Raw genomic sequence first — 11,027 nt, forward strand, 5'->3', positions numbered from 1 at the left:
ACCAGTCCTTGCTTACAGACAGCCCCCCAACCTGAAGCAAATACTCTCCAGCAACCACACAACAAAAACACTAACCCAGGAACCTATCCTTGCAACAAAGCCTGATGCCAACTTTGTCCACATATTTATTCAAGTGACACCATCATAGGACCTAATCACAATAGCCATGCCATCAGGGGCTCATTCACCTGCACATCTACCAATGCGATATATGCCATCATGTTCCAGCAATGCCCCTCTGCCATGTACATTGGCCAAACCTGACAGCCTGTATGCAAAAGAATAAATGGACACAAATCTGACATCAGGAATCATAACATTCAAAAACCGGTATGAGAACACTTCAACCTCTCTGGCCACTCAGTAACAGATTTAAAGGTGGCAATTTTGCAACAGAAAAGCTTCAAAAACAGACGCCAAGGAGAAACTGCTGAGCTTGAATTAATATGCAAACTAGATACCATTAACTTGGGTTTGAATAGAGACTGGGAGTGGCTGGGTCATTACACATCTATTGAATCTATTTCCCCATGTTAAGTATCCTCACACCTTCTTGTCAACTGTCTAAATGGGCCATCTTGATTATCACTACAAAAGTTTTTTTTCTCCTGCTGATAATAGCTCATCTTAATTAATTAGCCTCATACTCCACCTTTTCATGTTCTCTGTATGTATGTATATATATAGATATCTTCTTACTGTATGTTCCATTCTATGCATCTGATGAAGTGGGCTGTAGCCCATGAAAGCTTATGCTCAAATAAATTTGTTAGTCTCTAAGGTGCCACAAGTACTCCTGTTCTTTTTGCAGCTACAGACTAACACGGCTGCTACTCTGAAAGAAGCATATCCTGATGTCTGTCCAGGAAATATTCAGTTTCTCTTATGCAACGCAGGGTCGATACTTGTTTCTCCAGACCTTGAACCTTCTCTTCCAATATGGAGAACAGCTTGCACTTTGTACAGACAAAGTCGCTTCTGTCCTGTGGAAGAAAGACGAACGTGGCACATCCTGTGTAGGTAACAACAGCTGAACACTCACCATCCATATTCCTTCTAAGAGCTTCCTCAGCTGTCATAGTAACTACTCAGAGAAGCCTGCAAGATGAAAGCCTCAGTGGGCTCTCCCCAGGCAAACTCCCGGGCAAACTCCCTCTGTTAGTCTCTCTGCTGTTCGCAGCTGACTGGCACACTCAAGGCTCACCTGGAACAAAGCACTCCCGATTCACACTTTTCAAACAATCAAGCACACAGTCAGACTGGCAAACTGTCCCCGCAACAGACACTCAGATACTCACCAACACAGCCCCCCAATGCAGCACTTAGCTTACCTCCTCCCCGACAGATCCCCAGCAAACTCCCTCTGTTAGCCTCTTTGTTGTTCGCCGCTCAGCTGGTTCGCAGCTGACTGGCTTTTTATAATATGGAATGCAATGCAAGCTTACATCGTACAAAAAAAATTATGGATTATCTTTTGATTTCAGGAACTAGCCTATTGGGCACACTAATAATGAGTTTCCTTTGAAAGTCAGTGCTTTGTCAAAATCTGTTGTTTTCAATGGAAACTATTAGTTTAATGGAAATGTATGAGTTTATTTTTTTTAAATAGCACTGGGGAGTCTAAATTGTCTTCTGTGCAATTGTACTGAAGCTCATAAATAGTTTAATGCATATACATTCTTAATAAAATCGAAAAAAGAGTTTACTTGTGATCAATCATTTCAGCAGTTAGAGAAAGAAATATTTAGAATTTTATTTTTAGTTTCTCTTCCCACCGCCTTTCTCTCAGACAGAACCATATTTATTTAGGCATTCAGAAATGCACTCATAGGTTGGAAATCCTGGCTTCATTGAAGTCAGTGGCAATGCTCCCATTGACTTCAAAGGGTTAAGTTTTTACTCAGAAGGTGTAGAGTGGACTCGACTCAAAGAATCCATGTGTAAACATGGATTTTGTTGCTATTCCATTAAAAAAAATACTCTGGCAAGCATATATGAGAATGTATTTATGGAAAAAATAATACCTCATCATTAACCCCTACTCATTCAGTTTTACTGTGTTAAGAAAATGTCCTCTCAAGCTTCAGTTTCCCTCCTGGAGGGAGAATTATGTTGTGCTCCCCTCAGTGCTAATATTGTATTCATGTACCTGCTTGTTTTGATACTAGCTCTACATCACTTTTAACATCCTAAGCAATAAACATAAAAAGGTAATTATACCAAAGAGATGAGTATATGTACAGTGTGAGTCTATAACAATAATACTTAGCATTTACATGCTGTAGCCCTTTACATCTTCAACCTGGCATCGTCAAAAAGAGGTTATTGCAGGAGCAGGTAACTCTCCAGAGGGAAAAGGAATGGAAGGGGGAGGAGGTAGTTTCAGTTCCAAACAGAGGAAGGGAGGACTTGTGGAGGCTGCACTGATTATGGATGATCAGGATAACTGTGGGTCTTCAAGGACACACAAACTTCAAAGCCAAGAGTTTAACTGCAGTTCATCAACTCTGTCCAGTCCATCATGATAGTTGCTGTGGCCATTCTGTATAGGAACTGAGTCAAGAATCCCACAAAGCAGGTTGACACGGTACAAGAGGTATTTATCCAGGAGCATAATAGTTCAGCATACAGTCTCTATTGGTATTTAAAAAAAAAATTAATCACATATACCTATAAGTGTATATAATATATATAAGTGGATATAAGTGTAGATCCAACACAATATGTCATTATGAACATATTTTAATTAGAGCTATTAGCATACGCTAACTACCTGTCAGTCCAACCCAGAATTTTACAGGCTGTTAGCTGATGCTCAGTGGCTATGTCAGCTGGTGGAACCTAATGCTATGGGAAGTTTCAGGGAGGGCAACTCCTCAGACTCAGCCTAGAAGTGGAAGGTAATTTTTTTTCCCAAAGGGAGATGAAAATACTGACTCATATGACCAAGGAGCACTTTGATGACAAGTCTGGTTACATTATAAGGAGATACTGTGAATGGAAATTCTTGATGTGGTGGAAGCTGATGCAAGAGCGGACTGAAGGATACTGAGAAGAAATGGAGGGCATTCGGAAGCGAGAAACTGGTGAGCAGGGCCTGTGTGACTGTAAAGCATTAGCAAGGGTCTCTAGCTCTATACCTACAGTGGTGGAGGTCCCAAATTAGTGTGGCTGATTCTGCAAAAGCACAAGTTGTGGGAGAGGGGAAATAGGCCCTCAGTTCCTTATCTGACTGCCTTAGCTAGTGGCCTTATTTTCTAAAGGGCTGAGCACCCAGAAGCTCCCATTAATATCAATGAGAAATTAAAATTAGTTGTGTAACACCAACAATCATCAAACCCCGGTCATTGGCGGGTGGGGTTGAACCTGGGGTCTCTGGACTTTATTGCATGAGCCTCTGCTACATGAGCTAAAAGCCACATGGCTCTTAGCTAAGGCTGTAGAGCAGACTCATGAATCTCTCTCTCCTTAAGTGGTCTCGATGCCACTAGATGGGACAGACCACCCACCGATGAGGTGTATTGGTTATATACTTTCCCTAGCTGAGGAAACACATCCTGAGTTTCAGAGACTTCCCAGCTGAAATCCCAGATGAGTCCCCACTTGTAACACCCAGTCGTCAGCGGGCGGGATCAAACCTGGGACTTCTGGAGCTTAGTGCATCAGCCTCTACTGCATGAGCTAAAATCCATATGGCTCTCAGCTAAGGTTATAGAGCAGACTCATGAATCTCTCTCTCTTTAAGTGGTCTTGGTGCCACTAGATGGGACAGAACACCACACTCATGAGGTGTGTGGGTTACTGTTGCACTTTGCTTTTCTTCTTTTCTGTAGTTCTGCAGTTTATAATAGTTTTAAAATAATGTTTATACCACATACGTTTGCCTGTGTCTTCTTACTCTAACACTCTGCTTCATCTGTAGATATATTGGTGCAGTTTCTCACAGGTAGACTCCAGCACTGTCTGGAGCAATGCAGTCCTGCACCTGTTTATTTAGACAGACTCTATGATGTCCTCATCTTTCATTGCTCAATGTTTCTTATGCTCCACCTACATAATTTGATCATCCCTGTAGGGTGCCTAATCCCAAGGCTATAGCCACAAAAATGTGCACCTCCCAAAAGCCAGCAGCCACCAGGCACTTTGATCAATCAACTTTTGAAAAGTTGCTTGGATATGTAAATCCCTTTTGCACATAAGCACATAAATCTATATTTGGGTGCCAAAATCCCAGTCCAGGGATTCTCTCACATCAGTGATCCCATGTACTTATGTACTTAAGCACGTTGAAGCACTCTATATACTTGTACTTCAGTGCTTGATTTTTTTCCATACTTTAAGTACATTTTAAAGGCACTCAAAGCATAAGTAACTATTTTTTCAGCAAGTAGTTTTTTTTTTCAAAATCGTTTTTTTTAAACTATCACATCTCTCCGAAGTGTCCCGGATTCTGACTGGCCCCCTGGAACTCATTGCCCTGGTTTGAGAGCTTCAGGCCCTGAGCTCCAGCTTCAGGACTTTCTTTCTTTCTTTTTTTTTTTTTGCCTCTGCTATTGCACCAGTCCGGGAGGGTGGCTGCCCTGACCCCTTCACTTGTGATTGGTCACTGCAACTGGCAGGGGGAAGACTCCCTGCCCAGCCCAGTGGAGGGGTGGGAAATGGGCAGTGGGATGAGGGAGAACAAGAAGACACATACCTCTCAGTATCTTGCATTGAACAAGCCCAGTAGCTGCATCTGGGGAAGTTTGGGGTAGGAAACAACTTATCAGTCACTAGGCACACTCCTATGGTGAAGGGGCTTTTGGGAAATTGGAGCCTAAGCAATTTCTTTCTTTCTTTCTTTCTTTCTTTCTTTCTTTCTTTCTTTCTTTCTTTCTTTCTTTCTTTCTTTCTTTTTCACTATTCACTATTATTTAGGTTGTTGTCCATATATTGACCAGACAGTTGAAGAGAATATGGGAGTTGAAAGTACATGTGCTTATACTTCTACTTTTACCTATAAGTACATAAGTACTATTCCGCGTCATACTTGTACTTATAAGTACTTCAGTACTGGTGTGCTTGAAACTTATACATAAGTCCTTTTTGTCAGAAGTGACAGCTGTACTCATGCAAGACTGTGCCACATTCCCAAGCCTGTTTTTCCCCTAACATTACTTGGACTGGAAAGTTCTTTGTTTAAATTTTACAGTATAATTTATTTAAGAGTTATATGTAGGCCCAGACTTTCTAAAAAATGTGGTTGAAATTAAAATGTACTAAGTGTAGCAGTATTCATATGTTATCTGATTCATATTTACAGCAGCCTTCTTTTGGGTGTCAGTGAGTTTGTGACTCACTGATTGCTGGGCAGTCATAGATATTGCAGGTATTATACTATCTGTACTTGTCAATTGTTTGCAGCTGCAAAACAGACATTACCTATTGCTCATGAATGCAAATTTCTATCTTAACTTATAATGGGTAAAAAGGTGAAAAGAGAGCATACTGTAAACTGTCATTGTGCTTTGTTGCATGGGGTTACACTGGGCCACACTTTGATACTATACTTCAAATCACAATCAAAGTGGCAAACGTATAATAAGATATGAAATAACACATATGTGAGAGTATTCTTCTCCTCCCATCACCTGTCTAGTCGGGAGCTGAGTACTGAATGACAACTTTGAACAGATTCTTGTTTCACATGATGGGAGGGGAACATGTTTTATTGCCTTTTCATGTTTTATTGACACAGTTATGTTATAGGCTACTTATGTCTACATTTCTAATAATCGATTCAATGGGTGAGTCCAATGCTTCATTCTACCAGTTCAATCATCTCACAGGATGTCACTATATATCTACAATCTTTCTCATTTCCTATATATTATTCATTCAATTTTCTGTTTTTGCACACCATGAAGTAATCTCTAAACACATTTATTAAACATTCCCTCCCCAAGAGAAAACAATTTCCTCTAATCTTTTACATAAAGTCAACCATCCTATGTAGAAAATTAAGATGTTTTATCTCTTACAGATCATAAGGAACTGAACCAAAAAAAGCATATGAATTTAATAGTCTTTGAAATAATTTTGAGCTAATTTTAACAATCTAATGGCAGTTTTAAAAGACGCTGCTACCTTTTTAGGCTGTCCAATATATCTTGACTTATAAAACCCAAAATGCTAAAAAATAGACAATTGTTTAAAATTATAAAGAAATACTCTACCTATTCTTTATTAGTTTCTACCTCTCTCCCTTTCTCCTTAAAATCTTACGCATTTTGTTTTTCATTCACAGACAAGTAATGCAATGATTTGATGACAATCAAATTGGGGTATCATCTCTCTTGCTTCATATGGTGCATGTTCTGTAACTTGTATTAGTTTTTGTTTGTTTTCTGTGTATGGCAATTTTGATAGATGTAGAAAATTCCCTTCCTGTACCCCCCTCCCTGTTGCAGAGGTAACTTTCATCTTGTGTAGCCATTTATACTTGTACAAAATGGGCCACATCCTGGCTCCTGCTCTGGCAATTCAAAAAGGATGAAAACTTTGTTTAAATAGTCAGCTGTCCACTTCTCTTGTGTAGCAGAATTTCCTGTGTGGCACAGAGCTATGATAGCTGACTTTATGCCACACACTCCAATAGCCTCCAGCCGTGAAGTCGTCCTTGGGGTTGTAAAGGATATGACTGTTGTAGGTCATTACTGCTGACACAAGTTAGAGCGACCCCAAAGCTGCTGTAACTTGTTCTGGAAGCCAATGTGATGCCACAGCTGCCACTTTAATGCCAACTATGCCTCAGTGTCGCAAGTGTAACTTTTTTTATACTTGAGGATCTATATACAGAGTATAAAGTGTGTGATGCAGCTAATTTATACGGCACAGAGGCTACACTGGCCCCTGAAGCAGACTCGAATCTGGGAACCATGTCTAAGGGCTGGTCTACACTGGGAACTTACAAAAGCATAACTCCATCTCTCAGGGGTGTGAAAAATCCACAGCCCTGAGAGAGGTAGCTATAGCTACCTGACCCCCAGTGTAGACCAGCATTAGGTTAACAGAAGAATTCTTTCATCAATCTAGTTACTGCCTCTTGAGGAGATGGATTACCTCTGTCGAGGGGAGAGTGTCTACGCTGAAGCACTACAGCACTGCAGCTCTGTAACTGTGCTGCAGTAGTGGTTTAAGTGTAGACATACATTATGTCTTAAAGCCACCTTGCTCCTCTCTGCACACACCATATGCTTCAACTTCTGTGCTGTGCCTCCTGCGATGCTCTCATTGAAGCTAGCCCTTGATTTCCATTCATGGAGCAGATGCTTTTCCTTAATTTGTATCTTTACCTTAATCTATTTTGTTTCTTCACTCACTGAATACTGTGGGAGTTTTTCAGCTCCAAATCAAATGCTAACATTTTCCTGAAATTCTTTGATCATATTTTACTTTCTCAGCAGTTTCAATATGTATTTTTCTTTACTTTCTGTGACATAGTATTGTTCGCTGTTAAAGACGTGCTGTGCCCCACCTAAGAAGTGCTTCAGTTTCAGTGATTCTTCTGTTTGAGAACCTCACATAGTGCTAAGTACATCCAGAGTTACTTATTGTGCCTAGAGGCACAGTGAATTGGGACCTCATTATGCTAGGTTGTATAAACATTCAGTAAGAGACAATCTCTGCCCTGAGGAGTTTACAATCTAGGGGTGGAACTCACAAAGGGATTTAGGCACCTAACATCACGTTAGGTCCCTATCTCCAACATTTAGTCACCACTGGCATTCACGGAACCCCCACTTAGCTGCCATCTAAACCTGTAGGTGCCTAAAGTCCCTAAAGCACCTATGTTTCTGCCACTAATTTCCCCAGGGTGCCTAAATTTGGGCAGCTGGGTGTGTGTACAGCTGCCTCAGTCCTGACACCATCTGCCTAATTCATTCCAAAGTCCCAGCAGGATTCACAAAGTATACATTTCCCTACCTACCTTGTCTTTGAGGCCCAATCTGGTAAGTGTGCTAAGAGCACATCTAAACTGATACAAAATGGCTGGTGGAAGAGGTAGTAGTAGTGCTACCCACCCCCCTCCATATATAAATCATAGAATCATAGAATATCAGGGTTGGAAGGGACCTCAGGAGGTCATCTAGTCCAACCCCCGGCTCAAAGCAGGACTAATCCCCAACTAAATGATCCCAGCCAGGGCTTTGTCAAGCCTGACCTTAAAAACTTCTAAGGGAGGAGATTCCACCACGTCCCTAGGTAACACATTCCAGTGTTTCACCATCCTCCAAGTGAAAAAGTTTTTCCTAATATCCAACCTAAACCTCCCCCACTACTCCTTGTTCTGTCATCTGCTACCACTGAGAACAGTCTAGATCCATCCTCTTTGGAGCCCCCTTTCAGGTACTTGAAAGCAGCTATCAAATCCCTCCTCATTCTTTTCTTCTGCAGACTAAACAATCCCAGTTCCCTCAGCCTCTCCTCATAAGTCATGTGTTCCAGTCCCCTAATCATTTGTGTTGCCCTCCACTGGATGTTTTCCAATTTTTCCACATCCTTCTTGTTGTGTGGGGCCCAAAACTGGACACAATACTCCAGATGAGGCCTCACCAATGTCGAATAGAGGGGAACGATCACATCCATCGATCTGCTGGCAATGCACCTACTTATACATCCCAAAATGACATTGGCCTTCTTGGCAACAAGGGCACACTGTTGGCTCATATCCAGCTTCTCGTCCACTGTAACCCCGAGGTCCTTTTCTGCAGAACTGCTGCCTAGCCATTCGGTCCCTAGTCTGTAGCGGTGCATGGGATTCTTCCATCCTAAGTGCAGGACTCTGCATTTGTCCTTGTTGAACCTCATCAGATTTCTTTTGGCCCAATCCTCTAATTTGTCTAGGTCCCTCTGTAACTTTTAGACAAGTGGTTAGAGCACTCACTAGGAGGCACCACTGGGTTCTGGGGTATTCTGGGGCAGGACTCTCTTAGTCTCTCCAGTGAAAACTATTCCACTGTGTATAAATAAATGTTGATTGGATCAAAGTGTTCATTAGAATGACTATCACCATGGTTAGTGAACTCACCTAGGAGATCCAGATTCCAGTCTGTGCTGCAATGAGTATTTATTTACAGCAAAGTGGAATACATTCAACAGGAGAGGTTGAGAGAACCACATACCATAATCCAGCGGAGAGGACTGGGAGATGGAGACCCACATTCAAATCCTTTTCCACATCAGGTAGATGGAGAAAGTGAATCCAGGTCTCCCATGCCCTGCGTGAGTACCCTACCGTATGGGATAAAAGTTATAAGGGGAGGCATCACCTCTGCCTAACTCCAGGAAAGGATTAATCGCTGTGAATCTCACATGGATCTAGGAACCTAACTCCCTTTAAGGGGTGAGGCTTAGACCATGGCATTTTGGCATTTTCTTTTGACTTCCTTTGCTTGCTAAATCTTCTATACAGCTTCCTGATGAACTTGTTGGTGTTAGTGAGTCCCATTGTTAGGCACCTAACTCTCCCCATGCATTGTATAGGGGGTCTAGGCACCTAACTAAGGGCTGTTGTTAGGATATAGATATTCAGGCTTGTCTGTAAAGTCCAATACTCTAAGAATTTAGGTGTATTCTTATCACTTAGCTAGTTATAGAGGTATAAAAGAGAGAATAAAAATCACTGTCTGCTGGTGTAAGGGCCTTCTCTTACTATGACAGTCTGAGGCCCTGTGCTTAGGCTAAGATCTTTGGCTAAGCAGCAGAGGCAGCCATAAGCTGGGAAGCGAATTGTCAGATCCTCACATTCCAAACTAGTCACATTGAAATAAGGTGCTATTGGGCTGTTAGGAATACAATCCTGTCCTGGTAGTGCCTATCACCTCCAGAGAAAGGGAAGTGCCTAGAAGATATAAAAGGAAACTTAGTTTAATAGCATCCTGTCTGGCAAGAACTCACTTATCAATAGCTGGGATGTGAAATCCTCATTTCTTTGTTGTTCTATCACTGTAGTCCCCATTTCCCTATTTTTTGTCTGTATAATCTCTGTCTGGTTCTGTGATTGTTTCTGTCTGCTGTATAATTAATTTTGCTGGGTGTAAACTAATTAAGGTGGTGGGATATAATTGGTTAAATAATCATGTTACAATATGTTAGGATTGGTTAGTTAAATTTCAGGAAAATGATTGGTTAAGGTATAGCTAAGCAGAACTCAAGTTTTACTATATAGTCTGTAGTCATTCAGGAAGTAAGGGGGGGAAATGGGAACAGGGAATGGGGGTGGGGAATTGGAATCATGTTTTGCTAATGGGGGGGGGAATGGGAACAGGGAATGGGGGGGGGGGAATTGGAATCATGTTTTGCTAAGGGCAGGAATGGGAACAGGGCCACAGGTAAGGCTCTGTGGTGTCAGAGCTGGGAAGGGGGACACTAAGGAAGGAAACTGGAATCATGCTTGCTGGAAGTTCACCCCAATAAACATCAAATTGTTTGCACCTTTCGACTTTGGGTATTGTTGCTCTCTGTTCATGCAAGAAGGGAAGTAAGTTGTGAAGGAGTAAGCCCCCTAACAGCTGTGAATTCTAATTGGCATCAGGATGTCCAAAAATTAGGCATTGCAATGCCTAAGTCCCCTTTGTGAATCTAGACCTAAATAGGTTAGGCAGGCCGCGGGTGGGAGGAGAAACACAGAGGAGAGTGACTTGTTCAAGTTCACACAACAGGTCAGTGGCAGAACCAGGTATAAAACCCAAAATGTCATGATTTCCCGGTCACTAACATACATGTGACTACACCATACTTTCTGCCCTTAGGAACTCAACACCACACAGCCTCAGGCTGATATTTCGTCAGGCACTTTGACAACCTTCAGTATGAAAGGCCCTATATTAATGTATGCTATTCTATTATTATATTGTTGCAACTGAATGTGGCTCTATCACTGCAGATGATCTGAACAACTCATGCATTGGTCTGTGTCAGAAGTACTGTGGTACAGTCAGAGTAATACTTCCCTTCCTTGCTAAATCTTTTATGTTTAGGATTGA

The 11,027-nt window shown here is 41.7% G+C and overlaps 1 long non-coding RNA gene across 1 annotated transcript in view; it reads right to left on the reverse strand.

Moving 5' to 3' along the window:
• Window positions 1-1,350, reverse strand: part of LOC141982548 (uncharacterized) — a 76,319-nt gene extending 74,969 nt beyond the window's left edge. The window contains exon 1 of the long non-coding RNA XR_012638118.1: window positions 1,332-1,350. This is a non-coding gene — a long non-coding RNA (uncharacterized LOC141982548). The remainder of the gene's footprint in view (window positions 1-1,331) is intronic.
• Window positions 1,351-11,027: the final 9,677 nt, after the last annotated feature.

The sequence above is a fragment of the Natator depressus genome, chromosome 1, assembly GCF_965152275.1.
Source record: "Natator depressus isolate rNatDep1 chromosome 1, rNatDep2.hap1, whole genome shotgun sequence".
NCBI lineage: Eukaryota > Metazoa > Chordata > Testudines > Cheloniidae > Natator > Natator depressus.